Source organism: Ctenocephalides felis, unplaced genomic scaffold, assembly GCF_003426905.1.
Source record: "Ctenocephalides felis isolate EL2017-DRISC unplaced genomic scaffold, ASM342690v1 CF-g0.4_SCAFFOLD_01886, whole genome shotgun sequence".
NCBI classification, from domain to species: domain Eukaryota; kingdom Metazoa; phylum Arthropoda; class Insecta; order Siphonaptera; family Pulicidae; genus Ctenocephalides; species Ctenocephalides felis.
The window spans coordinates 50,964,279-50,991,778 of record NW_020538040.1 but is presented as its reverse complement, the minus strand read 5'-3'; the positions used below and the strand labels follow the sequence as shown (position 1 = coordinate 50,991,778).

General features: G+C 28.7%; 1 protein-coding gene across 6 annotated transcripts in view; it reads left to right on the top strand.

Annotated features, from left to right (window-relative positions):
* LOC113376608 overlaps positions 1 to 27,500 on the top strand; it is a 417,742-nt gene that overhangs the window by 275,661 nt on the left and 114,581 nt on the right. For 3 of the 6 annotated variants that reach the window (XM_026616594.1, XM_026616592.1, XM_026616590.1), the window contains one exon: positions 12,908 to 12,998. The exons of the other annotated variants lie outside the window; for them this stretch is intronic. The gene's annotated coding sequence lies outside the window, so the exon portion shown is untranslated. The remainder of the gene's footprint in view (positions 1 to 12,907; positions 12,999 to 27,500) is intronic. 6 annotated transcript variants of the gene reach the window in all.

Genomic DNA, 27,500 nt, shown 5'->3' with positions numbered 1-27,500 from the left:
CTCTAAATTGCAAAAATATATACAATAAATGACTTATAATACTTATAATAATTTCAAATTATAATGAGTTTGCAACATATTTGTGTTTTCTTGATTATGCATACTCTGAATAAAACTTATTTTTGTCGTTTGCAAGTATGTAGTCTAGACTGGAAATACATACATCATAGGCTATGTATAGACTGCATGGTTGTAAATTATTTATTATGTATATGTTAGGACTTAAATAATCCTTTGTATCTAAATTTTAATTATCCACTATAAATATATGTAACTTGTGACGATAGTATTGAGGGTTCCGTACTACTTCAGATATAAATTATTTACATAGCTATAAGCTTTGTAAATTGTAACAAATTTTACGGTAAATGTAAGATCATGTGCAATAGCTATATGTTTTGTATATTCACTTTGATTAATTAATACTCGAATTTGCACCACATTTAACTAGCCAAATAATATTAGTTATATTTATATTATTTTGGACAAAAAAACATTAAAAAGAACTTAAGATGTTTTTAAAAAACCCATAGCTCATCTTTCTCCATCCCGTATCGTACGAAAATAATTGTACAGACTAGAGATGGGTAACTCACTCCGGAGTTAACACTCCGATACAACTCCTCCGTCGGAGTGAATCCGAGTGGAGTTGTCTCACCGGATTTGTCATATCTGACTTCCCTAAACTGGTACTAAATCTGTTACTGCGTTTTTGCTTTGGGAAAGAAGCTGTCGCTTTCTCGTCTCACAGGCGGTCTTATGATCTTTTAGGTATACGTTTTTTCCCAGAAAATACAAAAATATTACTTCAAAGATACAGAACAATGAAATTGTGTTCAAGTGTGAATAGCTCCAATGTATAATTTATTGAATAGCAAGGGGTCATATTTCTAACTACGAGAATCTTTGGCCGTGAATGCAGGCAATCAGAAATATACATACCGAAAAATACACGAAACAAAATACATTTAATCTGGTTTTTCGACAGCCTGAAATAACAATACTTTAGAGTGTAATACCTCTTTTGCATGTTTCGTCCAATGTTTAGAAAATTACTTGTAGCAAATTAAAACATATATGTAATTTAATACGCCATTTTGGACAAAATTGACATGTGATTTTGTCCCACATTATCAAAATTAATGAAACCACTATATTTTTAGTATATAGAATAACATTTTATCTTTATTTGTTGTTTTCAAGCAATTTCTCGGGATATTCTTATTCTGCTTTTAACGTGGATAAAAACACTGACTTTACGGTACATTGACCACCCTACCAAGTACACCTGTCATCTAACGCGGGATAGCTTGACCGTTCTTTTGTCTGTTTGTACTCCGACTCCTAGATCTTTAAGAAAATGCGAACGATGGAAATATATTTTATTCTAGATTGTAATAATATCAGTTACAAATAAAAAATAGTGATAGTTGTAGATAGTCTTCTTGCTGGTAGTTAATTATATCGAAAACTTTTATATGAAAACTTTGACTGATTCATACTAGCACATTTTATGTCTACGCAATGTGCTTAAACGTAACCGGAACTCTAAATTTCACGCATGTGATATCATGAGTGCAATAATTTGCTGTCACTTTTGATAACACATGCATGAAGTTGAATTAATATTATATATTGGCATTTGTGCTATTTGAAGGTTAGGTTTTAGAAGTTTATTATGTGTAAAACACTCCTCTGAACAGCAAAAACATCATCATTATCATCTACTGCGAGCTGCAACTACTCAACATAATAGACTCGGTAGCATAACATATCTATTTTATACTAATTTTACTGATTTTTGGTTCCTTAACATGCAATAATAACATTTATATCTAAGTATGAATTCATTATAATTTGACTAAATAATTTTCAGTTTTTTTTAATAAAGACGTATTATCTTATAATTTTACATAGATTCTCTTATTTTTTATAATAAGAGGATTTATGCACCTTACTAGTTAACTTTCGTAGAGTAAGTTATAGTAATCGCAAAAAAATGACAAATGAGAGTTTTTGAACATTTTGGCATAAATGGATGTACGTAACTATATACGTGTGTATGCATGTATATATGTATGTATGTATGTATGTGCGGATACAAATTTTCGTTGTCTATTTCGAGAGAACGGATCAACCGATTTGAATGATTCAAAAAACATTAGCTTCTATTGATTAGCATTCAGTGCTAATTAGTTTTTGGCAAAGGCACGTCAAGCCGATTCGGAGATCAGGTGCAAAAAGTGCAAAACAATTGTTCTTGACTTTTTGAGAGAACGCGTCAGAATTAAATGGGTTAAAAAAACTCACTTGTGTTGACGAAATGAAGAACTGATAAAATTTTTGGGAAGACAGGACTATCGATTTCGGAGATTCAGAAAAAAGTATAAAATGTCAATTTGAAATGAAATAAAATTATCGGTAGACTCAAGCACATCAAATTATCAGATATTTTAAAGAGATTTTAATAACATTTGTACAATATTTGTTTTACCCAGATTTACAATGTTTAAAGTTCTCATCATAGATAAACAAGTATAAACTCTAAAAAACAGGCAAAAACTAGTGTCAGGACTAATAATAATAGGTGGATTGTTCATATATATATATGTAGTTCAAACGAATGTTCTCGACATTTTCGAAAGTATGATCAATCGGCTTGAATATGTTTCAAAATGTTCAAAAAATTTCAAAACTCAATAAAAACAATAATTCAAAATAATGGAATTTTTTCAACAAATTAAAAAAATGTAGAAGTTTTTAATTTTTTTTTAAATTACTGCCTTCGCCGAAATTGCTGGAACCTCCCGTATTCCAGCAAACTGCGTGAAGACACCTTATGCTACTAGTTTCTGGTATAGTTCGAAAATAGCTAATTTATTTTATTTGTTCAATAACTTTAAATAACTGTTGTTTTTATGTTTTATTTTAAAAATATTGCGGTTGTAGCTTTTATTTGGTATTAAAAATATTAATAATTATATTTTTTTATTCTATACTGATAAACCAAAGTTCGAATGTATTTTCTTTAGTCAGCGCTCGTTTATGCAACTGATAGATCACAAACTCTCCAATCTGGAGGTTTATGTCCCCCTCAGGATCGCGTGGAAGTGCATTTCTCGGTTATTTAAATTCTCAGGTGCCTTCAGGACATTAAATAATCATGTTATCATCCATGCTCTATAGCCGCTTGCTATTATAGTCCGCTTCTTTACGCTCGGCGCTTCGGATGATCGTCTTATCAGCTGCTTTGAGGTTAAAACGTGTCGGCTTATTTTCTACTCTGGGATATTCGTGACGGTAGATTTGCATAGGCCAGTGCCCGCAAAAATAAAATCAAACTAAAATGCTAGTGCAGTTACATATTCAAAATGTGCAACCGAGAAGCATTTTTAACGCCTCACCTGTAAGAGATTGTCAATTGCCGAGGTTAAGTTGCTCTATTTGTCACTTTACTGAAAACACGATCGATACATAGATTCTAATTCTACTTAGAATTAGTCTATTCCAATTCCATTAATAATATTATATATTGTAATACTGCATTTTGAATTGTATTAACTCTCTATGGGTCCACGTAACTTTGGTCACATATCAATTTTTTCTATACATTATGAAGTAATTATGGTGAGATGAAGCTTAAGTCTAAATTCTATAATGTTGTCAAGATAACCAATAATAATATTTATGACCTTTGCTAAAGTTTTCAACCTAAAATTACATTTTCATTCACAGAAGTGCGAACAGTATAGGCCGATGTGACTTGAAAATCACATAATTCATTAATACCAAAAAATTGTTTAAACATTTTTTTTTGTTTTCATTTGCTTATTTAGTCTGTTTTTTGCACCTCTATAAAATTAAATAAATTAATGGATGTACATAAATAAAAATTTTGCCCATAGAGGGTTAATAAAAAGACAAAATTTTAAGAATTACTGCGTTATCTCAAAAAATTGTTGGTGTTATATTCCTTTCAGATGTAATTTGGTATAGAAAGGTATAATCTAGTAAGACTTGCGCATTTATAATTTATAATTTGCAGAACATGAAATTCAGCTCAAATTAGTAATCGAAGTATAAGCATTCTTGTTGAAAGATTGAACCCAAATTTATTCCCAATATTTTAATTTTCTGCAACTGTTAATTTTTTTTATTTATTTATGTATATTTGATTCGAGATGCATACAATAATTTCAATTTTAGCAAATTTTGCACATTTTTCACTAAAAATAAACTATTAAAGCAATACGTATATTTTCTTGTCGTTAAATCGCGATAGCAAAAAATCAATCAGTGCAATCAATGAAATTTTAATCTGTAAATACCTTTCAATAATACATTGTTATGCCTTATATGCATGTAGAATAAATTATTAGCTACATGCTTTGTTCAAACTAAATTATTAATTTTATTTAACAACATTGATAACTGGTGTGTTGTTATTTTTTTAAAATGACGCAACACTGAAATGCGTTATTGGGCTATTGTTTAAATGGTGATAGAAATTTTAATATGATTGATATTTTAATATGAACACTGTATATTGTATGGTATATAATAATTCTGTAATCACATAAGTAAGTTAAATAGATGTAAGAGGCAAAATAATTAAATACTTCTAAACTAAAAGAAATTAGATTAATAAAATATTAAAGTATTAATATATTAATAACGTCACTATTTGATAAATTATAATTTGATAAATGCCAAAAATATAGGTTACGATCATTTGCTTCTTCTAATTATGGTTTCAATAGTTTTTTATGTTAATTTCTTCGCATTTCATCTTTCTATTTTTTTTTAATGTGACCCATTATGCACAATTCCATAAAATTGCATAAAATGCAGGAATATTACGAATTCAGTATTCTAATACTGAACTGACTATTATGAACTCATTAATTCGTAAAACATTAACTCACTTCCGATTCGATTTTATACCAAGAATTCAAAAATACACACAAACGCACACACACACACACACACACATATATATATATATATATATATATATATATATATATATATATGCATATATATATATATATATATATATATCATATGCATACACATGTGTAATGGAATATCATTTTTATACCGGCAAATTGACACAACTAATTTATCATGATTAACTGAAATTTCTCTCTAGCGTTCCAGAGATTTTTGTCATAAAAAGAAAGTTATAGTGACCTTGGAATTATTTTAAATCTATCGAGTGTGAAAAAATAGTGTTTTCTAAAGTTACGATTGAATCATAATAACAACCAAATGATCAGCGCGCTCTGATTGGCATCCAGATATATCATTAGTCATCTCGTGTATCACGGTACGCGATTTTCATATAATTCTTAATCTCACGAATTTTCTGATTGACTCTTATTTATTGCAACATAATGAATTTTCTCAAATAGGAAGACTAATGTCATTAAAAGAAAATTTCTATTTAACCCTTGTTCTGTTTTGCGTTGGAGTGCCATTGCTGCACGAGCCAGTAAACGCCTCAAGTATTTGTTACAATAAATATTTTCAGATTTTCCAATCATTAATGACGAAAATGTATTTGAAAATTAAAAACTACCTTTCTCAAAATCTGAAAACCATAATAACAAATTACAATTCTCATTAAGTTAACTCTGAGTGATTAAATGAATCTTAAAGCTAAGTTTTAACACACTTTGTGTCGTCTATAGATCGTAGAGAAAAGGTTAATATATATTTATATTCTTGAACAAACATATTTGATATTAATTAATTAAATGAAACGATTCGAAAAAAAAGTTTTTAATCGTTACTTGTATCAAATTAAAATTTATAAATCAATTCGATATAAAATAAACTGAAATGAATGGATGAATATATTAGTAAGTGTTAATTATAATTGAAGTATTCGATATGCACTTTACCGCACTTTCATTTAGAATTTTTATTCGAGCAATATTTATAAACTAATAGTGTTATAATTGGCGTAATTATAAGGTGACCATACGTTCGGTTTGCCTAGAACAGTTCCGAAATTACATCTTGTGTCCCAGGTTTTTTTGAAGCAATATTTGTCCCGGAAATAGATCTTTTGTCTGGGATTGTCCCGGTTTTTTGAAAATTATTAGGTAAATTAACAAAAATTATAAAAACAAACGAACAAATGTTTTTTTTTTCAAATTAATTATGATGAAAATTGAATAAAATTTTATACAAGGCTCAAAAGCAAAACAAAACATATGGACCGAAAAATATAAGATATAATTAAAATATCTTAAATAAATAATAATAATATAATCGAATAATGAAGTTCTCACTAACAGTCCGCAATTTGGATTAAAAAAAAATTGATTCATATTAAAAAAAAAAACAGTTTTTATTATATTCTTAAAGAGCATTAGTTATTTTAAAGCCCTCTCCTCCCATCCCGGATTAGCATGACTAAAAATTGCCGTCCCGGTTTTACTAAAAAAAAAATATGTCCGCTTTAGCTAAAATTAGCTATTTTTTTCCAAATTTTATTTTCCTGGTTATATTCAATTAGAATTTAATTTTTTTTGTTGGTCATCTACTTCTTTATTTTAATATAATAATTTTATCTTCTTATTGTATGAATATTTATTATATTAATTTTATTCTTTTATTTTACTTCTTCGTTATATGAAATATACAAAATGAAGTAGTAGTCCATTTTTAGATTTTTTTAATTTAATTTCTTTCATTTAATATTTAAATGTCTGATATTAATTTAATAATTAGATAATATCTTATATCTTGTTATTTTTTCTACAAAACATTTAGTTTTTAATTTATTGTTTATGTTGAATTATATTTTAAGGTGAACTCTTTCACAGTTATCTGCATTATATTGTATATAACAAAGCAAATGAATTTCTATTTCCCGCCATAATTAAAACACGAATATTACACTAAGAAAACAATAGAAAAAACAATAATAGCACATCTGATTTGGCTTTTTAAATTTAGGTTCTTAGTCATAGCAAGAACTATTTTTATGAAAAAAAAATAATAGTGTAAGTTTTAAAATAAATAAAACATTACACCTCACTTTTTGTAATCGATGAAATTTATAGTCGAAAAATTAATAATGATTCGATCTTCATATATCTATCAAAGCTTTTCTTCCTAAATCAAGAAAAAATGTTTTGTATATATATATATATATATATATATATATATATATATAAGGTTGTCAAATATCTCCCAATAATATATCAGGGAGATATTTGACAACCTAATATATATATTTAATAAACAAGTCCTGTTTTTTTCGAACAATAAATCCAATAAACAGAAATAACTCGTTTTTTGTGGATATTTAATTACTACGTTTCAGAACTAGATACATTCCATCATCAGGTTATTTCTGCAATATTATTCTATTTATACATTATAAATTATTCTATATATTCATATCGCTAATTTTTTGTTAAAAGCACTCGTAATGTTTTTTCGAGAGTATTCTTCAACTATTTGCAATGTTTTATATATAATAGGATGGTCCTTAATATGGACATCTTCGAATTTTATTGCTCCCATGAGCTTAAAAGCTTCCAAATTGATAAAAAAAATTATCTAAAAGTTTTAGCTCTTAATATTAACTTTTAGATAGTGCGCAATTCAATCAAAGCTTTATATGGAAATAGCATGGAAAAAATTTCGAAAATTTTGAAAATGTTTTTTAGGTATAACTTAGCGACAAATGAATTAAAAGTGACAATTCGTGTCATCTTTTATTGAAAATTCGACGCTCTACAAAACAGGTTCTTCATAATTTGGTTTGTTAGACCGTCGAATTTTGAATAAAACTCATTCATTTGTTCGCTAAGTTCTATCTAAAAAACATTTTTAAAATTTTTGAAAATTTTTCCATGCTATTTCCATACAAAACTTTAATTGAATTGCTCACTGTCTAAAAGACAATATTAAGAGCCAAAACTTATACAGGATTGTTTCATCAATTTGGAAGCATTTGAGCCTCTGGGGGCAAGGAAATTCGAAAATTTTTATATTAAAGACCACCCTAATATTTATATATATAATTTTTTTTTAAAATCTTATGAAGTAATTTATACTTTTTTTGTAAAAATCATGGGTTAAATTGGCATTAAAATTATTAATTATGCATGAATTTATATATTTTCTTTTAAAAAAATAATTACATCTTTATACAATTATACGCTATTTCTATTAATGTTTTATTTAATTTACCAATGTTGTTTATATTGTTATTACAGCATTGTATATTATTATTTTATTTAACTGGCCTCCGTTAACAACACGCTTTTAGTTATTACTAATTACTTCACACAAAGATATTTTTTCAATGACGACGATCTAAATAAGGAAAACACGCATTATATAATAATAATAACAAGCCAAAGTTATATAAACATACGCATAAACAGTTGGTACGCACAATTCTCGGCGCTTGCCAAAAGCAATGCGACTTAATAAATATCTTGTCTAGCGCTTCCTACACACATTAAGGTCAATGAAAGTAAATATAAACATCGGGTATTTAGATCATTTATTCATATTTCAAAAACGAACGTTGAAATACGAGAACCTTGATTTGTCTATTTGCATCAGTCCGGCTCCCGATATGACTTTCTGCGCGCTCATTCACTGGACCGAGAGAATTTTATCCAAGTTTTAAAAGTTGGCAAAGAAAGAAAGTAAAATAAATATTTGACAGGTTGTTATTACTTCTTTACAAAAAAACACAAAAGGGTAACAGGTAATTTTTTATTTATCTCACAATCAGTTGTAAGTTTTTACTCGTACTATTGCAGCATTCTTGCCTTAACTTGGGGTTTTACAAGATTTTATCTTATGATTTTTGGAATCATAAGCGCATTATCAGTAAATAATCTTTTTAATTTCGGTATTATACTTATTTTTAAAATCTGTTTATTTAGTATTATATTTTTGGATTATCTTTCAATCTTTATTTGTTTATTCATCTTACATCGTGAGAGTTGTTGCATTTGTGTTAGTCATATGGTATTCAGTTTAATTTTGGTTTAATTTGTCGTATGTTACTTATGTATTTATTTATAGATAGTAATTTTATTTCAAAAACATCATCATAAAGGTGGTATTTAAAAGAGTACAATTTAAATGTTATTAAAATGCTTATAGATATTTTTGAGCTTTTTTGAAATCATTATATTCTAATAAATATGTATTTATTCATTCTGTTTAATTTTATGTGGAGATGTTTTATTATTTATATTTTTAATTTTTAAGTTTTTTTGAGAAAAGGTTTGATTTAGCTTAAAAACCGGATTCACTAATATTATGTTTTCTTGGCGCTTTAAATCATGCCGAATCGTTTGGCTTTGGCTTCGCCTTGATTAATTTTTGGCAAGTTGTACTAATTAATTGACAGTTAAACAAATAGTCGTATTAATAAGAAATCAAATTCAACTTGATTATTTTCAGATATCAAAACACATATTAAGTAATTAAGCTCATAAAATATAATATCATAAATAGGATACTTCGCCCGAATACGAATCCGTGAGCTAATTACGTAAACTTATTGTCAGAGAAAGTTAATGTTGAAGATTTGTCATTGGATTTTCCCAATAGTTTTCAAGCCAATATTTGACGACGTCGCATCTTTCATTATGATGCTTGCTAATAGCTTCAATATATTTTACATAATATTTAAAAAAATTAATTTATTTATGAAAACAGCACAGTGTGGATGAAACCAAATAGAGTAATTTTTTTATGTTGCCGTCTATAAGATGATGATGAAGTAAAAATTCATATCTGGACAAAATGGACAAAATGGCACATAAATCATGAATTTAGCACATAGTCATGTATTCGGCCCAATAGAAATAAATCAACCTGCGTCGGCTAGGAAAGGAAAAAAGAGGATTTTCAATAAATACTTTTTACCAGTGAATCATTTTGTCTGTTTTTGGAAGTAGTTGGAGTAAAAGTTAGAAGCCAAATCACCTTTGATAGGTTTCAATTATCTTTTTTCTTGGCCTCGAATAAACTACCCTTGCGTTCTTGCATAATGATGCTATGCCATTTTGTCCATTGTATAAGTATGCCATTTTGCCTGAAAGTGAAGTGAATCAATAATGAAAATTCCTGATAATTGATCGAAATCACTAGCTGTCATTGATATTAATAGAAATAATTACAAATAATGAATAAATTTAAAATTTATAACTTTAATAATTTTAAACTTTAAAACACGTTTGAACTGATTACTGCGACGGGACTGTGACAATGACGCTTAACATCTGACAGGATTGTTATTATGGCTCTTTTCCAGTTTTATAGTCGCGAAAACGTTATCAAAACTACCTAATTTTTAAATAAGGCCACTGTGTAATTTTGTTCATATTTCCTCTAACAATAAGCAAAAAATTAATTATCGTCTATTTCTCATATATTTTATTGTTAGGATATTACTTTCTTGATTATGCTACTTTATTTATTTTCAAAGTTGTGATGTAATTTTAGCGCATCGAATGTTCGTTTTGAAGCTTTATCAAAGCTCGACTTAACGATATCGTAAATTCGCGAAATATCAACAAATATCATTACATTGTATACGGAATCGTTGAAATTGTTCGATAGTTGTCCAATAATAATTCTAAATTCGGAACGCGCAATGAGCGACGAAATCAGCAATTTGAAACAAACGCAAATCACGGACTGTGTGAACCACAGAGCGATATAAGTACGTGTTTTAAATTTATCCACACGATTCGCAAGAAACACGGTACTGTTCGGTGTAATTTTAAACAGAATAAACATAGAGTTTCAGAAGATTTCTTGCGACAAAACAAAGCATAGCGGACTGCATAGTATAATTCAAATTACATGACGTGCAGAGTTGGCGATTGCACAATTTTAATGTATGTAATTCCATCATTCTAAATTCCAGTAGATGATGCATTGCGCATTTTGAATTTAATATATTAATACATTTGTAAATGTACTTTGTCACGCAGCGGCATTGCAGTATAATAAATTATGTTATGTCCTTCAAAAATATTCTGAAAGGAGGATTCTGTGTCATCCTCAGTGGATATGAACAAAAATTGAAAATACATGTGCCGAATAGAGTCTGAATTTTCTTTGGATGAATCTGTTAATCCATGTTTTCAGAGGAAATTTATTTAAAAGCTTATTACCAACTGGTAATACCGTTGTATGGCGTGTTAATTACACATTCCTTACACTTTCGGGGTGTTATTGTAGATTATATACATATGTTATTGTAGTGTAAATATTTTTTATACCCACTTATGATGATATAGAATTGTCTGTCGAAAAGCCATGAAAAGTGAGTTTTATCATTTACCTGTCATTTTTGTAAATTAATAGAATGGATTAATAATTGTTTATTTTAATCATATTGAAACAGCAATCAAACAGCAATCAAAACCGTCCTATAAGCTGCTGGGCTAAACCTTCTTACGTCGTATTTTTTAGATGGTAACTCACTGGTTCATATATTCATATTTGATTACTTTATTATTAAAATTGATCTAATAGGGCTAACTTATTATTTGGAGCAGCAATGCCCGGGAAGAGGTATTTTCGCTTGGAAACATATATAAGATCTTAATCCCAAGTGAAAATTGATATCGCTACTGCCCCATATCAGGGTTATTCGTGACGGGTATTGAACCCGAGCCCACCTGATTGCAAACCTACGTGGTAGCCACTAATAAGTAATGTCTTGAAGTTTTATTATCATGTTCGAAATGTTGTGTTAAAATAGACCAAGAAGAGGAAAGATTATACTGTTAATTTTTTGCATATTTTGCTATGTTATAATTGAAATGCATCTACGAATTTCGATATTTATTCAACGAACTCACAAATCATCGAATGTATTAAGGTAATTTAAATATAATATGCGAATATGAATTTTATAACAAGTGCCATTGGATCAATTCCCCAAGAATCACTATATAATACAATGTACTGTATTATGCCTTTACCTTTATTAATATGTAATGCTATTCTCTATATTTTAATTAAGATTATTTTAAAAAATCTAAATATTTCTTCAAATATTTTACCTTGTATTTCATAGATATTTGTACATTGAAGATGCAGGAGTACAATTCTGCTTGTCTTATATGATTATGTTTACTACAAGGTGTTTTACTTCGTCCACTTTAGAAATATTGCAATGTGTTACATCCTGACTATATTGGCATGAAATCAAAAAGTTATTATTAATCAAAATTCGGTATTCCTTTTTCAGTTCAATTACAATGTACTGTAGAAGCCTTCTATTTTCTTCTAAGTCAAGTTGCAGAAACACATAATGTGCACTGTTTTCTGTGCCTAAAGTCTGAAAACTATTTCAAGCGTATTATTTGTTGCTTTTATTTCTTGGACTCCGTCGAGTGAAAATAAATAAGGTCTGCCACATGCAATGGTATTTTGTACTATTGTAGGGAAATATCGCCAAGAGGAAAATTAATTGTCATATAGATATTATTCAAAGATTCGAAATGACCATAAGTTATTTGGTAATCTAAAGTAGTTGGTTTTATTTGGCATTTGGTATATCAGCACTTCACAAGAGTAGCGTTTAAGTTTTAATTATTACAAACATAGAGCGAGTAAACATAGAACCAGCAACATTTTAAATTAATATGCTATTTTGTGTGTATTGGCAATAAATTTAAATTTAATGAAGTATTTGAAAATTACTTAATATGTTGCATGACAGCAGTAGGGGAGACTGGGTACGGTTGTGCCTCTTTCGCATTTTATCTTTCTTAAGTTAGAATTTCTTTCTCACAAACCGTACCCAGTTTCCCTTGCATGTTGCTGTCATCAACAAAAATAGTAATAATGCTATTTCTATTCAGTTTTTAATGAAAATTAATTCTGTCTATTTTAGCAAGGACGCGAAGGAGTTTAATTTTTAAAAAACGGCGGAGGAATACAAGCTTTGCATTGACAGTTTCAATCTTCTTTATCTTCTTTTTAAAGTAAGTAACACAATTTTTATGATATAAGAATAATATATATACACCTAAGTCTGTTTTTACACGGTCTTTTTGTACACGGTTTTGATATAACACGGTTTGAAAATTGAATATTTTTAAATTTTTTGCACGAATTTATTCCATTTAGCACGATTTGAAATTTTATGTACCTAATTTTTTTTTGTCAAATTAAATTTTTGCGAAGTATGTTCATATCACAAAAAAGTATTTATGAAAGAAAAAAGTCTGAAACCATCGATAGTATCGATAGTTTGCGAACACTAGCTTAGAGATTTAAGTGAATTCCCCTTTAGCGCATACAAACAATTTTTACTGGTCAAAGCAAATGTGAATAGCACTAATTTAATTCTTGTTCTTAAAAATTCTTGTTTTTCACCAATTTTAATAGGTTTTAGAGATTAGGAACAAATCACCCATTTTTGTATAAGATCAATGTCTTTTTTTACACGTTTTTTTTTTTACACGGATTCTTCTGGAACCAATCTCCGTGTAAAAACAGACTTAGGTGTATATATATATATATATATATATGTGTGTGTGTGTGTGTGTGTATTCATTTTATAACACCTAAAATAAGAATTTCGGCTTCATGAGCTGAAAAAGGTGGGTGGTCATTTCATCGAAACGGCGTACCGACATTATAAAATATTGATTTCCAAATGTTTTTTGTAGTCTATATTATATATATATATATATATATATATATATATATATATATATATATATATATCACTAACACTAATTACAATACCAAGTATTTTATTTTCAAATTATCAGTAAATAATTTGAAAAGTTCTCAACTCCATTGCTTTGCAATTTCTGAATAGATAAGCCTTTCTCTTAAATTTGTTATAAAAATACTTAATTTGTATTTTTTAATATACTTTTAGATTAACAACAAATACATGCATTTTATTTGATTATTTAAATATTTTTACGCATTCGAATCGTTTCTTATTGGATTTTTTACGGAAGGTAATTCTCTCTTTCATTGTTGAGAGACCAATGTATTATCTATGTGCTGATCTATTTTGGCTGTTATTAAATATTATTATTAAAATTATCTTCTGCACCTTATTCCCATTTAAATATCACAAATAAGAAAATGAGAAGTTTTGAATATCTGTAGGAATATTAAAATTCTACATAAATTACTAATTTTACGTACTAATAATACAGTAATCTGCCGCTGAATCGTATTATGTTAAATAAGATAACTGATACACCCATCAAAATTAATCAAAACATCATTGATAGTTTCATAAAAAAAACTGTGTTAAAAATATGCTAATGTCAAATATTGGCATGTTCTTCTACACGCGATTATTTATCAAACTCGGCAGCACGTACTCACATAAATCAACGGCCTTAAGATATAAAAAAAATTATATAAGTTATCATAAAACGCTATCGGGGACATCGACTCATACTACTTACCTATATTAGCATTTCGGCTGCGGTTAATTTGAAAGTGGTTTGACCCTTCGAAGTCACTTTTTGTTATTTGGCAATATAAGCGGACGGGAAGTTCGCGGCGAGCCAAGCCGTGAATCACATATTAATTCATTCGAGCCATAGGCGTACTACGATATAACAATATGTCTAAAATGTTTATGAAAATATAGACTAGATTATGGAGGTCAATTTCTTACAACTCGACTTGGATTACATATGTGCATGTACACTGAACTTTGATACATAAAGCTCATAAGTGACATTTTGCTATTCTGCGGGTATTCTGGTCCAAAATGTGAAAAAATCCATTTTTTCTAATTTTTCGAATTCAGATTATTTTCGAATTTATAGCTGGCTGAAGACGATTTTCCTCCTCTGTATTCTTCTTCCGCAACACTTTGAACTCGTTTTTCACGATACTATCTTTTTCGATATGATGATACCCACGAATTCCCAAATTCTACTGGTCCAATTTGTGTACTTGAAATTTTTACAGATTTTTTTTATAGATTTGTCTTCAGTATGAATTAAGTTCTCTAAATTCCTATTTTTATTATTTTTTGAGAGTATCAAAGATTAATAATGTTTATCTTTTTCCTTACTCTGATAATTTTGAGGGCTAAAACCATGGATATGGTGAGATGCCATTTTTTTGAGATTCGTAGGCCTACAATATTTTAAACATTATCATGATAAAAAAAATCAAATAAATCATAACAATTTTTCATCAATTTATTACGAATTAGCCGATCTTTGCTGAAAACGTGGACGAAAAATTTTGCAGTTTCTGAAACTTTTAAAAAAATATCCTGGTCGTTAGTCTCGGAAAACTAATCAACGAAGCGATTAGTTTTATCGAATGGCTGTTGAAATATAAATATATTATTGAAATCGGTTTAGTCGTTACTGAAAAAACGTGGAGGAATTATTAAATTGTGGTAAACCTACACATACTCTCATACATAACGTATACGTTTTACAAGACTTGTTTCAAACGATTCAGAATGACTTGCAACGTCGAGAAAACATTTTCCTTGAGAAGTTAATAATGTGTTTCATTCATAATTGGTTAATACGAATTGTAAAATCTATTCTTTTATATATTTTTTTCAAATACAAAATTGATTTGAACTATGTACGACTAATATACAAGGTGCTCATTAAATATGTTTCCGTTTCTAAATATTTTTCAAACTTTCTTATAGTTTGACTCTTTTTTGGTGATTTTGATGAGAAAGTTGACAGTCCTCAGAATTTGCACATGATTCGGTGCAATATGCACATCGTTAATTAAAGGCATTTTGCGGATTCGCCCAGAACTTGCCCAGTGGACAAAATGATTATATATCTAACACCCATTTAATTATAATTAATACAAAAGCAAAATGAGTAAGTTTTTATGTTTACTGTCTGATATATTACAATGAAAAGTGTAAATGTCTCTTCAACTTTGTCATTTTGTATGCATTTTATAGCCAAGAATGTCAATTGCGTGATTGTCGCTCTTCTTCCTATAGATTCTGAATACTGATGAAAATCCATAAAATTTTTATTTACAAAGTAATAATCGGGATCCGTTCAACCATTGTTTAAAAACAAATTCAGATAACAGTCACGCATTTTCTAATCAGCAAATAATAGAACTTTGTTATTCAATATGTGTTATCGATTGTTAACATTGTAATTAAAATAATGTTTTTGTATTATATCATTGTTGATTAATTCCAGGACCCAAATTGGGTGCAAATCATTAGAATATTTGTAATTTAGATTTCTATTATAAATGAAAGTGGAGACGTTAATCGTTTATTTTTTGGCGGAAACATTTATATAACCCTATCTAGTCTATTTATCCACTTCTTTTTATTAAAATTTACTAATTGAATGTCTCACAAATGGCGTAATAATGAAAACAAGTATTCTGTTTATGAACGCGTTCTTATATAAAAATATTTCTTTATGATGTACGCCCTTGAAAATTACTATCTATAAATGAATATTTGTAGTTGGAATGTCTTTAAAATAACTGCAGAAGATAAAATTCTTCAACTTCCTAATTTCACTTGCGTTATGTGTGAGATATATATTAACAGCAATCCACTTACTTAAAATAATATATATTTGCGTAGATAAAATTGTGTATTTCGAAAATTTAAGATAATTGTAAGATATTTTGCTGGTTGTCTGGTCGTTGCATGTAGAGTCAATAGGTTAATTTAAAATTAGTAATACGTATGATCATATAGTTTATAGTTTGTCATTGACTATAAACAAAAAATAATGAATATGCTTCTATATTATATTTTCATAATTCATTATAAATAATTTTAAGTAAAGTCTTCGCTAATATAAAATTAAAATTACGAAAGAAACTTCCAATTTTGTGCCTACAGTTACAGTTCATAAGCTGTATCAAATAAAAAGCAATTATTGTCATAGTGAAAATTTCTATGTTTGTTATTTTCTTATGAAGATATATTTGTTCCGGGTTTAGCATTTAGCAGCTCATTCGAGTTGCAAGATAGGACCTTCGAACAATAATGACATTCTCTCGTGGGTACAGAGTGAAATGAGCAATATTTTCTGTGGCACTTACATTTCTATTTTCAAATTTATATGTACATTTTCAATAAGTAATATTAAATAAAATAATGGTTAAGTGAATTATAAACTAGGCATCCGTGGCGAAGTGCCCGAGCTTTCAGATACGTGTAGATCATGGACTCATGAAAAATTAAGATTTGGCTATTTATAGATCAAATTTTTAATTGGTTGTTTTGAAAATAAAGTTTTTGAACATCTAAATATATAAATTGTAGTGCACAAACATGCGTCCTACAAGTATATTGTATGTTCTAAAAGCTCAGCAAATTATTCTAAACTTTGATGAATTTTTATACATAGAACCATGATCTTTATCACCATAAAAAGCTTCAGAAAAAAATTTGATTTTTTTTTCAAATAATTCAACAACTAATTACGAGAAAACGGCCCGACGATTTTTACCAAAAACTATTATAATTGACTATTTTAGAATTTTTCAAATTTGATAAGAATTTTTGGCTAAAACGTGGTCGAAAAGTTTTGCACTTTTCTGCTATTTATAAAGAAAAGGCTTGGCCGATTTTCGTGCAAAACTGATCAACGCGAGTCTTTATCATGTTACATCTTATGACTTCTAAACTTTTGACAACGGTTCATCCGTTTTTGAAAAAAACGATGACGAATGGTCAAAAATTGGCTCACATACATACACACACATACTTTTTCTAACTTTGGCTTTAGACTATTCAAAATTACTTGAAAAGTCGCGAAAACACAAAAATTCTTTCGGAAAGTTAAAATGTATATTGAAAAATAAGGTTTATAATTTTGATTAATTTGTCTATTAGGCGCTATCTTCATTGTTAAGTTTACTTGCAATAAATGTATTTATTGCAAACATATTATATTTATGTTCTCTTCCCAACAATAGAATTAATTTGATGATCTTTGAGAACTTTCGTCACTATTTTATGCCTCAACTAGTGTTTTCCTTAAAAGGTTACACACGAATGCCAATCACAAATTTTCCATTATACTTTGATTGTTTTTAGTACTACACATAATTGTATGGATATGTATGTATGTATATAGATTTATTTTTATATTTTTAATTTATTATTGCTAAGGATAGGCGTCTGGTTTCGTGTACGCAAGATTTCGGTTTTAAACTCGCGTTTCGGACAACTTGGTATCACGCAGATATCAGGTTGATAATTATATATATACTTCAAAATACAGTTGGAAATAGCATTTTCGAGCACTGCAAGGTAAAATGACGAGGAAAATCTTGCACACTTTACTAAATTGAGTTATATTTAAACTGACAATTAATTTAAGTTAAAAATAATTAAACTACTTCTCATAGGCCTATAATATTTTAAGGGATTTGGTTTGACCATCAACTTTATCACCATGCGAAGTTTCATCAAAATCTCACAAGAATAAACCCGAGGTTCTCCTTGTGAGCTTTTGAACCTTCTCTCGGGCAATGCCTATTATTTATTTTACCCATAAAGATGAACCACTTCACTTTTTTTTCTTTCTTTCAGTTATTGTCGGTGATTTTTTATAACTTTTCTTAGTGAAAGTTACGTTACATTTAGACATTTTGAATTAATTGAGAATAATATTTCATTTTACCATTTTTTATCATTGCGTAATAAAATTGCAAGTAAAACATATTGACGCTTTGTACAATATTCGATAATATTTTTTTTATGTCTCTTGACTAATTCGTCTCTGTGTAAGTACAAATGAATAAATAAATAGAACACCTCTATCTCCAGCTAACAGGGAACTAATAACTACTAGTCAGTGTCTGCGGTATGTGTTTATAAAATAATAAACATTGTGAGCCCCCCTCAAGGCTGAGGTCACGAACTGTCTGTTAACCAGACCGAAGTTACCAGTACGGAAAACTCGATTGAGGAACTTAATAGCCAGTTATTATATATTATTCATATGTAATTTTTGCAGAGCCTTGACGGTTACGTTTTGACAGGGAATTAAAAATAATAAAAAAAAAAATTACCGTGCATAATAAAACGAGACTGAGTTCAATGCGGTTAGAGTTTAGATTTCAATAATTAGTGCTGGAATAGTGTTCAGTTAAAGCATTGAATTTAGCTAAGTGTGACTTTTGTAAATTTGAATATTGTGCTTTATAAGAATTTGTGATTTTATTTACGATATGTCTTAATATAATTGTATAAATCGTCAAATATGTGATAAGCTGTTATTAATAATAGAAAAATCAATTTTCGGTAGGTACTAATACGTATGTATCGAAATATTTATATATTTAATTAAAAGTGAATTGACCTTAACTATCCTGAAAAAAATTTAGAAAAAAAATTCTTTCGCATTGTTTGGAAATTATGAGCTTTCAAGTGCAACGTAGAGCTTTAATGACCATTTTTCAGTTATTGTGGTTAATTGACGTGAATAACATTTTTAGGACCACAATCAAAAACATTAACACAATTGCTACAAGTTTTCAAGAAATGATTTTGAACTTAAAAGCTCATAATTTTCAGACAACGCGAGATTTTTTTTTCAAATTTTTTTTAGGACCTTTGATGTTCATACTATCACCCTGTTCGTCCAGGTCTAGGACATTGTGTATATACGAGGTCTGTTCAAAAAGTACCCGGAATTTTCGTTTTTTCAAAAAAATATTTATTTATTCGTCTACATTAATGTGGTCCCCTTCAAAGTAGTCCCCCCCAGATATAATACACTTATGCCAGCGTTTTTTCCAATTTTCGAAGCACCCTTGATATTCACTTTTTGATATGTCCTTGAGCACTCTCAGCGATTTTCTTCAATCGAGGAAAACCGCCGTCCTTTCATGGGTCTCTTCAACTTTGGGAATAGGAAAAAGTCACACGGAGCCATATCTGGTGAATTTTTGCACTTTGCAACACTTTATTTCATTTTTTACGCAAAATTTAATACAAATTCTTTGACTTTTCAATTCTTCCATTGTAAAAATCGCCGAGCTCAGAAAAACACGTCGAACCTTAGCGACTACCACAGACAAAGTAAACAGTGAATATAGCTGAAAATTTCATCATACTTTAGGGGCATGTATACCAACACAATAAAAAAAAAATTTTGACAATCAGACACTCCAGACCCGCGAAATTTAATTATTAGTAATTCCGGGTACTTTTTGAGCACACCTCGTATGTTTATAATACAATACATTTATTTATTCTTTAAATAGAAGTTGAAACTCAGCACTTTTTAATGTGGGAACACTACAACAAAGAATGTAGTGCTTGTTGTTTTTCATTATTTATATTTTTTGTGAAGTAATTTGTTTATATTATGGTTCTAAAAAGTTGTGATTCTAGAAAGGTCTTAAAGTAAACTACTTTGCGATTTTTTTATTATTCTTATTGAACAGCGATTAGAACTTCAGGATTCTATGAGCTTTAACGATGAAATACTTAATTACGTCGGATTTTTATAAATGACAACTCTAACAGTTACCCCATCTCTATATGATGAATTTTTTTGTTACAATTTCATAATAGTGATCAATTTTTATTGATGCGCCAATGTCGGTTAGGGGCTGTTTTCACTTGGAAACATATTGTTATCTATATTTCCTAGTGAAAACCGATTTTACTACCGCTTGACATCAGGTTGTCCGAGTGTGGAAACTATGATTAAAAGTCACATAGTTTGTTGCGTGACTGAAATGAATTTATTTTACTGAGTTCAAAAAATTAGTGTAAAGAAGAGTATTGACGTTTCTGTCTCGAATCATCAGTCGTAACATGACTATATACAATTCAACTTTCTTCAATTTTATTGATTAGGTGTGCACAAAACTAACACACAATCAATAAATTTATTTTTTATTTAAATAAAAGTTGACACTCAACTTTTTTTGTTGTACGAATACTACACTAAACAATGATTCCTGTTGATTTTAATTAATGATTTTTTCTGTAAAATGATGTGTTTATATTGTTCTGATTCTAAGAAGGTTCTTTAAATTTTCTAACGTAACGAATGTGATCACAAATATATGGTTATGCAATTTTAATGCTTATAAAGCACTTGTAATATCGCCATATTCTTGCGTAATAAACGTTCTAGTGCCATTTATCGGTTGCGATTTATTTCTTTTGTCTGTCTTTCAGTAATGCATGTCTCTATTTTTGCCTTCACTCACAATCAGCGGAGCCCTGCTATTACACCGACAGTAAATGCATCACGTAATATATGGATAGTGGATACTAATTTTTCATCTCGAAATTAATTGTGTGTTTTAACTACGTATTTCATCTTATCTAATATAAAGGTTGTAATAATATAGGTTGGTAAGTGGCATTTTACAATAGTTTGTCACTAAGGAGTAGACTTAAGGGTTTACGTTATTTTAATTTAACCAACAAAAATTCGCGTCGAATGCATTGAACTATGTTTTGCTACAGTGAACTATAATAGTGAATTTTTTACTCTACTAAATCATATTTGTGATTTATACGCGTGATAATAAAAAATGGAAGCCTTAAGGCAAATTGCTGGAACTAAAAAATATTTGAAAGCCTTATAATTTCGAAAAGATTATTAATTTTGATTTTTTTTACATTTTTGAAATGTTTCAATTATATTGAAACTGGACCTGTCTTCACAACAATTTCATCAATTCTTCATTGCGTTCATACAAATGAAATGTTTTTTGATCTATTAAAATTGGACGCTTTATCTCACTTTTTGCCACGTATCTTCGAAACGGCTGGATCTCTTTCCATCACTAGGAATCGAATGCTTATTAAATCATTCAAATCGGTTGATCAGTGCTTTCGAAATCGTCGACGAAAATTTGTGTCCACACATACGCACACACACATACATACATACATCTATTTAATATAAAAACGATTTTACGATTCAAATATTTTTTTGCGATTACTATAACTTACCTTACGAGAAGTTAATTATTATTTTGTACAATATAAAAAAAGAAAACTATTGGAGATACATTTCTCATTGTTAGTCATAATTTTTAGACAATTATAATTGTATAATTTATTATCTACCTAAATTTTCCATAAATAGTAGGAAGGGGAATCCAGTAAAACTTATTGTTATAAAATTACTTCGCGTTTACTATAAATTAAATTAATTGAATGATTTACTCTTTCGCTACGAGCGTCGCCTTTAGACGACATCCTTTTAACGACCTGTGTGTTCGAACGTCGCCTATGGACGACATCCAGGGTGACGAATTTTGCTCTAATATTTATTACTTTGTGTTAAAGTATTGAGAATTCTAGTTTGTTATTGTAAGTTTTAGTTTTTTAAAAATGCTATTTTTAAATACATTTTTATCGATAACGATTGGAAAATCTGAAAATTTTGTGGGGCTTACTGGCTCGTACAGCAGCGTCACTCTAGCAAAAACACTCTTGTAGCGAAAGAGTTAAAAGCACTTATTTAGAACATAAACTAGATATTCAAAAGAGATAATGACCATTATATTATAAGTGACTTAAATATTAGAAGTATAATAGGTAGAATTATATGGTAATGTTTAATTTATAAAAAAGCAGTGAATATATTTCAACTTGATAAATTGAATCGTAGGAGTCTCCTGTTCATAACATTCGTTTCTAATATAGTTATGTAATGTACTATATAATTGGTATATTACATATTCTGATCTTCATAAAATTTTCCTTCTTATTGCACAGTCTTCCATCTCATCATCTGTTAGGAAATGACTTGCACAGAAAATGATAACCTTTTCATCAAACATCTCAGAACACATACTACTTTTGTTGTCTCTACTAATGAACTATGATACATAAATGATTTTCTATACTCTTTTATTATTTACTCACGTTTTAATTCTTATTTTACATATATGAAAAGGTCACATGTTCTCGGATTAATCCAAAAACCATTTGCAAGCTGACATCATCGGCAATAAACATTTCACAGAATATAAAGCAAAATAGTGGAACCTCATGGCGAGGCGAAAGCTTGTAAACATGATATACGGCACTTCATAAATATTTACCGAAGAGACACGGTTAAATAAATAAAACAAGGAAGTCATGTGTGCAATTCAAGGATAAACGAAACGGATCTTGAATACGAGCATCCTTTCCCTAATCGAAACATTTGCTAAGAATACTTTTATGAATTAGTTGGGCAATTTGAGACCAATATTTTAGTAACACATTGATAAAAAATTGGTAGCGCATTGCAACGTGTCTTATGGCAAATTGCTGGAAACTTTGAAAACTAGTGGGGTGCATGGCATCGTGCCTTAAGGCAAATTGCTGGAACTTTCCGTACCGTAAAAAAAAATCTTGGTACGGAACCCAAAAAAAAATACACGAAATGTGTACACATTATGAAAATTTCTATAAAATATCTGATAATTGATGTGCATAAGTCCAATAATCATTTTTGACTGCCAAATGACATTTTTTAAACTTATTTTTATTGAGATTCCATAACCGCTGGACCTGCATTTCCAAAAATTAATCAGTTCTTCATCTTGTCAATACAAGTAAAATGTTGATTAATGAACATTAATCCTGAATGTTGCATTAATCTTGCATCTTGGATTAATGAACATTAATCTTGTAAGACAAGTGTTATGAACGACGTTTAAAAACTTTATTTGCAATTATACAATTGTAAATAGTTTACAATATACATTACAATATAGATCATTGTATATTTGTTTTGTCATTACAATATTTGGATCAGCAGAATAATAATTTAGAAGTAAAAATCAACAATAGCATCTTTCCGAATCCAATTTATAAACGTTTTTGATATCCTCGTAAAAAAATATGATTTTCTTTTTTCTCATGTTTTTATGGAGAATTTAAACTTCATGCTTCAGGAATTAAAAAAAAGTGCTTTAATCACTTTATTATTTAATATAATAATAATGATACTTAATATCATTATTAACTAATCAAACAATTGCATTTTTATATACCAAGAGAACTTTGATATATATATATATAAGAACGATATATGATATATAAGAACGATTTAGCAGAAAGCCTCTCGAAACCACCATGTAATTTTATTGGAAAATAAAAACAAAATTACAAAAAAATTACTTTATTGTTTGACAGTGTTGTCGATTTTGTTTTTCCGGAAGAAGTTTACGATTTTGATTTTAGATTATACATAGTGTATACTGTTACTATAGCGAAAATAGATAGAGAAAAGTTAATTTTTATAATTGAACGTTTTAGAATAATTGTAATATATATTGAATTTTATGTAGTGGTCGAAGTGAGCTTTTAAGATTTTTTGTACTCTCTGACTGAAATTGCGGAAGATATAATTTTGCAAATAACTGTGATGTTCAGTCATTACATCATTTTGTAGAAATAATACATTTTTTAATAAACAACAATACAACTAAAGCCTTTGTTTTATAACGCATGTAATATTATAAAAGAATGTTTCTAATCTGCTGATTAAATGGATATTTTATGATGAATTTACCGATACGTCATAATTGCGGAATATTCTTTATGAAGGCGGCTTTTAGATCTATAATAATAGTACACAGAATTAATTACTATGAAGCGAAATAAAATCATTTTAATTAACTCTATGCTTTCAAAGTCAATTTGTATTATATTTTTCTTGCATGTTTTTCTTTTCACTGTATATTAATACTGCTTTTATCATATATAAACAATATGAGGTGATTTTTAATGCTATGATAAGAAGGATTAATTTCATAATTAAAATAACAAATCGTTGCGGACAATTAATTCAATGTCAATAAAGTAGAGATGGATCACGCCATTCTTTTAATTTAATTTATCGTATCATACTTTGGTACTAGCATATGATAGATTTTCAGCTAATGCTGATAAGATATGTCTAAATTAATTTTTAATAATCTAATCCAATGATTTGCATATAAATATTACATCTATTTCAATTGCTTTAAATTTTTTTGCTCTGAATAAAAAAAGTCTTTTTTCGAAATAACTTACACATTCTTTAACACAGACTGCAAATATTATAAAGTATAATAAATCGCTTTATACTGCAGTATTAATATCAACCTTCTATTTAGTGTATAACTACAATGTAATGTAATCTTACAAATTATTTCCGCATTTGTGATTAAATACAATTACCCATATCAGGTAAAGATCGTGTAAGCCTTACCTAAGTATGATTAATAATTTACATATCTTTTAAAGTTGAGTTTAGGCTAAATTTTATTTTTTTTAAACTAATATTCTGTATTTTTTAGTACAGAACTATGCAAATTAATTGTGTGTATATATCTTTATACATTATGCTCTATTTCAAATATATTTATTCTCCCAAAGTATTTCTTATCAAATGATACACCTACAATGATTACTGTTATGCGACACAGAAACCTTTATATAAAAACAATTTGAAGTATGTTTTATATAACATTTGACATTCTAGACAAAATAATACGATTACTTAATATAGCTGTATTTTCGATGAGTAGACGTTTCTCCTAAATTCGTTGTTATAAAAAATATTAATATTCATTGTTTTTGCAATTTCAGATATAATTTTTTACTACATTCGAATAGTTAAACCTTATATTTCCTGAAACATATATTATGTTAATTTGTATAATATAATTTACAATATATATATATATATATATATATATATATGTGTGTGTGTGTGTGTGTGTGTGTGTACTCGTAGATATCTGCAATAAACCATATATATTTGATTAAATATGATATTCGTTCTTACGTATTCTTAACTTACAGTAGGGTAAGTTTTTATATATCATATCTTAGAAAAAAAATGATATATGTGTGTTTTTGTGTTTGGATATGTATTTATCGACGATTTTGGGAACACCGTTTCACCGATTTGAATGATCAAATATCATTCGATTCCTATTGATAAGGAGACGTGCTGATTAGTTTTTGGACAAGGCAGGTCCAGCCGTTTCGAAGATACAGGGAAAAAAGTTCCAAAAACGATAACTCAGTTTTTAAAAGAACGGAGCGTCAGATTTTAATAATTTAAAAAACATTTTACTTGTATTGACAAAATGCAAAACTGATTAAATTTTTGTGAAGGCAGGCCTAGCGATTTTGGAGATCGGATAAAAAAGTAAGAAAAATGTCGTTTGGCGGTCAAAAATGATCATTAGACATATGCACATCAATTATCAGCTATTTTATAGAGATTTTATTTATAAGTATGAACTGCGTTTACATTTTTCCGGGTTCCGTAACATTGTTTGTCCGTTAGATTGCCACTCGGCGCTTATGCGCTTCGATATTTCGTCTCTAGCGCAGCTAAAGCAGCGCGATTCCTTTGAAAAAAATTCTAAATTTCCCAGATATTTCTGAATATGAACAAAAAAATTTTTTTCAAAAAGTCAATTTTTTAAAAAAAATCAAATTCTCAAAAATCAAATTTTTACCATGTGGCGATATCAAGCAGGCTGTTTTGATTTGTAAAAAACAATCGGACATGTCATGTATATTTTTGATATCGAAATATTTTTATGTCAATAAATTTATATTTTTTTTTATTATGTTGGGTTTCTAATTAATATATTGTCATAATCATTACTACTCCCACATTGGTGACTCACGACGATGGAGATGAAGATAAAGGAGTTTTATTTTTCGAAGATTTAAGAAAATTGATTTTGACGCAGCACCATAATCACTGGTCTTCAGTGACGACCTATAAGGTATGTCCATGTCCATCCATCATAGTTATACGCACTTACTATCTGGATCAGACTTCCGAGGTTACTCATTTGGTATACCCAGACCTCAGTGTTTATTGCTGACAAAAAAAATTTGGAGCCTGAACTTTTCATTGGAATGCAATTCAACCCTCTCTTTCTCTGTTAACTCAACAAATCGTCTTATAATGCTACCTCCCATTATCGTGACAACGACGAATCAAAACAAAATTTGACATAATTTATTGGATTCCACAATTCTGGACTCTTATGTCAAAGAAACCAATGATCCTGATTTGGATAAAGAGCCAACTTCTTTCTCTGATCGGAACTCATCAGATACGAATGCAACGCTTGCAGAAATGGAAACTGTACCCTAAATTATGCATTCTAAACATTAAGTTATTCTGATATAACTAATACCCATTAGATCGAGAACATTATGCAGAATATGGAGTTGATGGCAGGTCAAATCACCACATACGGTGGATCTGCTGACGAAACATGGAAATTTGTAATTGACCAGTATTACAACACTGGTCTGCTATAATCTGCTTTCCCACCACATTTTATAACGTGTTTCCCTGTTTTTTTTTAAACTGTGAGATCAACACTGGGCAGGGAGTGTGTGGCGATATCAAGCGGCTGTTTTTGATTTGTAAAAAACATCGGACATGTCATGTAATTTTTGATATCGAAATATTTTTATAGTTAATAAATTTATATTTTTTTATTATGTTGGGAGTTTCTAATTAATATATTTC